At 38.3% G+C, this 5,000-nt stretch overlaps 1 protein-coding gene and 1 long non-coding RNA gene across 4 annotated transcripts in view; one reads left to right on the forward strand and one right to left on the reverse strand.

Moving 5' to 3' along the window:
• The window catches only part of LOC138038455 (sodium/potassium/calcium exchanger 2-like), a 33,658-nt gene that overhangs the window by 17,584 nt on the left and 11,074 nt on the right, over positions 1–5,000 (reverse strand). For 2 of the 3 annotated variants that reach the window (XM_068884321.1, XM_068884323.1), the window contains exon 2: positions 1–3. This exon is cut by the window's left edge and continues 1,195 nt beyond it. The gene's annotated coding sequence lies outside the window, so the exon portion shown is untranslated. Of the gene's footprint in view, positions 4–4,727; positions 4,844–5,000 lie in introns of those variants that run through there. The other variant, XM_068884322.1, reaches the window with a different exon arrangement.
• LOC138038458 (uncharacterized) overlaps positions 514–5,000 on the forward strand; it is an 8,068-nt gene continuing 3,581 nt past the window's right edge. Inside the window, exon 1 of the long non-coding RNA XR_011130237.1 lies at positions 514–652. This is a non-coding gene — a long non-coding RNA (uncharacterized lncRNA). The remainder of the gene's footprint in view (positions 653–5,000) is intronic.

A 5,000-nucleotide genomic window follows, 5' to 3' on the forward strand; every position in this document is an offset into this window, starting at 1 on the left:
TTTCTGAGGAAGAAGAGAACACAGAATTAAATCTCCGATGAAAGTTAAACAAGATTAACGCCACTTTTGTCCCATGTTTCTTGTGTCATTCCTCGTTCACCGAGAAATATAATGCTATGTGGGGCGATCTTAGCAACTATAAATTCCTCCCAAGAGTCAACGCGGTAGGTGTCCCTCGTTTTAGTAAAATATTCAACATTATTTACACTTTTTACTTTCAAGAAAATTATTAACAGCGATTGCCGGACCCAGTTCTTCTAATCACTGGTAGAAAAATATTGAAGTCGGGTTTGATTGCTTTCTCGAAAGCAAAACTCATCATGTTAAAAATTTACCCTACTAGTGGAATCGCTTTGGTTTTTATATTTCGACAATGTTTATTTTTTGCGGGCGTTTCTTTCGTGATAACAAAAGAAAAAGATACATTTAAATGATATGTAAGACCTTCATAAGTTTTCAAACTGACAATAAATTTGCAAGGTGTGACTTCTCGAAATGCGAATGAAAAATTGCTTTTAATAGTTACGTAATGCTTACGTAACGTGCAAGGAAGTGAAAATGAGGACATCGCGGGTGGATGAGTGTCTTAAAGAGGCTTAGAAGGTCAAACCAGCTCTGGGATTAAATCAAGCAGACGATCGAAAAAGTAACTGTACGTTTATATAAATATTATGCTCCGTTTTTGTTTTCACAGACCAATAATCGGACTAGTGAGTGCGAATAAACGACTAAATACAGTTCAAACACATCTTTAGACTTGCCACAAGTCGACCTCACGAGAATCCCAGGAGAAAATGTTTTGACGAGCGAAACGTGATTTTTCGTTCGCGAAGGGGATGAGCGAGCGACGAGGTTCAATACATAGATATGTTGTAGTTCAATTTTGACTGCTGGTACAATTTGTTTAATTAAGCACTAAAAATATTAAAAAAATACATATAATTGAAAAAAAAAAGAAAGAAAGAAAAAACTTTTAAAATCAACATCGAAAATCAACATTGAAAATCAACATCGAAAATCAACATTAAAAATAAACATTGAAAATACAACATTGAAAATCAACGTTGGAAATCGACATAAGAAAAAAAAAACACGTTATTTCCACGTGGCCTGTCGTTATCATAGACCAGGATGCGTTGCACGCATATTCAATAAATTTCAACCATCAGAGAGGTGATTAGAAGCTCCAGCCTGATACATTAGGATTGTTTGGACGGTGCTTGATATCTGCAGTATATGATAACCAAAGTGTACATATTGTGAGCACGAGAGAGGAAAACAAAAGGGGAACAATGCATTGTTCATAAGCCAGAGAGTGCAGTGGCCCATCATTCTCGTAGCCCGTGAAGACTTTAATCTGCGGACTTCAGCGGAGCTTGAGACCAGGGTGACCCATATCGAAGAGAAATCGCCCGAGAATTCCATTCGCCAAACAGTACTGTACGGGTCCGCAAATGATCCCCAAACTGTACCGCAAATGATCCCATAAAAATGGAACGCAAATGATCCCCATTTTGGACCGCAAATGATCCCGAAAAAAAATTGAGGAATGGCATGGAGGGTGGAATGGAATGGAAAGAGAATTCATGTGAAGAGCGCTTATTTTTTTTTTATTAAAAATCACTTTAAATGGCTCACACAGGTTTCTGTCTCATTTTAGTTTTCCAGAAAGACTGAATTTTGTTTTCTGACCACGATGTTATAAATTTGCCACATTTAATTATCGGACACAATCATCAAAAACTAACTTGCACGCAGTTCTAAACTGATTCTGACCAGGGGCCCGTTTCTCGAACCCTGCGAGCAGAGTCTCTTTCGATCTTCCTAGAAAAATCGGGTCTGCCAGCGGCCTTGATTCAGGGACATTTCGTATTGAGCATGCAAATGTATTTGGGTGTCAGTCACGCATGACCAGTAACTGCAAAACCACGAAACGATTACAAACAGTCGGTATATTCGAACAACTCTGGCAAACACACGCAGAGTTCGAGAAACGGGCGCCTGGTCACAATCAATTTAGAACTGCGTCCAAGTTAGTTTTTGATGATTGTATCCGATAATTAAATGTGGCAAATTTATAAAATCGTGGTCAGAAAACAAAATTCAGTCTTTCTGGAAAACTAGAATGAGACAGAAACCTGTGTGAGCCATTTAAAGTGATTTTTAATTAAAAAAATAAGCGCCCTTCACATGAATTCTCTGTCCAGACCATTCCACCCTCCATGCCATTCCTCAATTTTTTTCGGGATCATTTGCGGTCCAAAATGGGGATCATTTGCGTTCCATTTTTATGGGATCATTTGCGGTCCTGGTATCATTTGCGGTACAGTTTGGGGATCATTTGCGGACCCGTACAGTACTGTTTGGCGAATGGAATTCGCGGGCGATTTCTCTTCGATATGGGTCACCCTGGTCTCAAGCTCCGCTGAAGTCCGCAGATTAAAGTCTTCACGGGCTACGAGAATGATGGGCCACTGCACTTGCTTATGAACAACGCATTGTTCGCCTTTTGTTTTCCTCCCTCGTGCTCACGATATGTACACTTTGGTTATCACATACTGCAGATATCAAGTACCGTCCAAACAACCCTGATGTATCAGGCTGGAGCTTCTAATCACCTCTCTGATGGTTGAAATTTATTGAATATGCGTGCAAAGCATCCCGGTCTATGATAACGACAGGCCACGTGGAAATAACGTGTTTTTTTTTCTTATGTCGATTTCCAACGTTGATTTTCAATGTTGTATTTTCAATGTTTATTTTTAATGTTGATTTTCGATGTTGATTTTCAATGTTGATTTTCGATGTTGATTTTCAAAGTTTTTTCTTTCTTTATTTTTTTTTTTTTCAATTATATGTATTTTTAAAATATTTTTAGTGCTTAAATTATTTTTCTTTTAATTTGTCAACAAATATTTTTTTACTTTATATCATTGTTTATTAAAATACTATTTTTCTCCCTTTTTTCTATCTGGATGGCTTATATTGTTCGTTTCTTTCCATTTTTTATTCTTTTCTCCTCAAAAACTTACATATTTTACTATGATAATACTGGGCCACCATACTAATCAAGTAAAATGTTGGATTTTGAGGAAAGGGGCCTAAAACCGGAGTACCCGTAGAAAAATCTCTCGTAGAGTGTTGAAGTTTATAAATGAAGGGTTTACCGTTTAGTGTTTAGTAACTGTGGATGCGTCGATAAGGAATGAAGCCCGAAAATTTAGTTTTATTTATCAAGGTGAAATTGACCACCGAGAAAGAATTGTCAGCTGACGTTTTTTCGACGCCTGGTCAGAACGAACAATTCGCTCTAACGAGTTTTCTCTTGCGAAGGGCTATCTTTCGTTCTAATTGACATTTCTCGACTCGTCTGATAAAACCGAAATTTCGTTTTTTGATGTTTATAATACACAAACGTCGAGATACACGGATTTGTATGGGAAAATGGTTCTATTCTTTACTTCATCTTTCGGAAAAAGGTCTTGGCGACCACATAAACATCGGTTCGGAAACTGATCGATCCAAGAATATTCTCCAAGGCTCTATCCTTGGCCAGAGTATTTGACTAACCAGTCGAAAAAACTACCTAATGGACATAATTCGATCATAAACTCCTTCCCAGTAGCAAAGAACCACACAACTGAAAGGTTAGTTATAGTATCACTATGTGCAATCATGCAATGAACTACTTTTACTCCCAGAGTGGGGAAAATGACGGGAAGGCAGACGACTTTAACTTGCTCGTGAGCTGTTAGTAAGATGTGATGAGATTGTGCATTTGAATTCAGTTTAGAGTTACGGATTTTGACTTTTTCTTACTTGTAGCGCAATTTGCGCGATAGTTCTCTAAATGCCGTAACAAACTATAATTAGAACAAGTCGGTGTCGCTCGTAAAAAAAAGGAGGCGATCATTTCAAAGGACGATGACGAAATGATTAGAAGAGATGTATTTTATATCCAATGACGACTCAGGTATACTCGACCGCTTAGTGCCCCCGAAAAGAGCCGAGTTCCGATTACGAGTCGGAAGCTTCAGACAACCACCAGAGGGTAATAATTTGCTAAGTGTTTTAAAGCTAATTTTTTCCTCTTTCTTTTCAATGTCTTTCTACTCTGTTCTTTCAGTAAGGATTTCTTTCCGAGGAAGTTGTCGATTTCCGCGATTACAAAAGAGTTTTCAGTCCGGCGTTTCCCGGGTGATAAGTTGAAACCAAGGAGCTGAAGAAGCATTGCTGTTTTGACTGTTTTGGTAAACTACGCTAGTTGCTTGTTTATACATGAAATACAATCTATTCAAAAAACCATCAACGAGAGGTATTTAATCGCCACCTTCAAATTAGTTGTATCGCGATGGAACTTTCTGGCTAGATGACAATAGAAAAATTGGTTGATAAGTCGACATGCTGGTTGTTATATAGTTGCAATGTCTCAGTTACTCTAAAGGCCGAAAACATCTTTAAAACAATTTTGTTATAATTACTACAACATTAATTACCTTTTAAACAAGCCGTTCCGTATAAACCAGGATTTTTTTACATTTCACATCATTCAAAACTAGTCAAACAATTTTTCGTTGAAACTGTTAAGCCTGGTTTCCACATGATCTGCAACGGTCTGCGATCAGTCTGCGACACGGTCGCAATGGTCGGGAAAGTTGAATCTAGTTCTACTGTGCCGCAGACCGATCACAGATCATATGCAAACCAGGCTTTAACGTTCTTCTTACCTTTTCGGTTTGCTTTGTTGTCTGTTTATTTTATGAAAAATTTCACATCTTCCGCAAGCGTATTCTTCGTTTCACGTCGTTGAATATAGGGAGATTATCTGAGGTTTCGATTCCTGTCACTGATTGAAATGAACATTGAACGGCAACGGTCTAGCGATGCGGGTTGGAATCACAGCACGTGCGCTCCAAATTTCACTGCGCTTTCTATCCACTGCTTAAAGGAGGGCGATAAAACGAGTACCGGGTTACTGAGGACAAGTTGTACTTGTAACG

The sequence above is a fragment of the Montipora capricornis genome, chromosome 2, assembly GCF_036669925.1.
Source record: "Montipora capricornis isolate CH-2021 chromosome 2, ASM3666992v2, whole genome shotgun sequence".
NCBI classification, from domain to species: Eukaryota; Metazoa; Cnidaria; class Anthozoa; order Scleractinia; family Acroporidae; genus Montipora; species Montipora capricornis.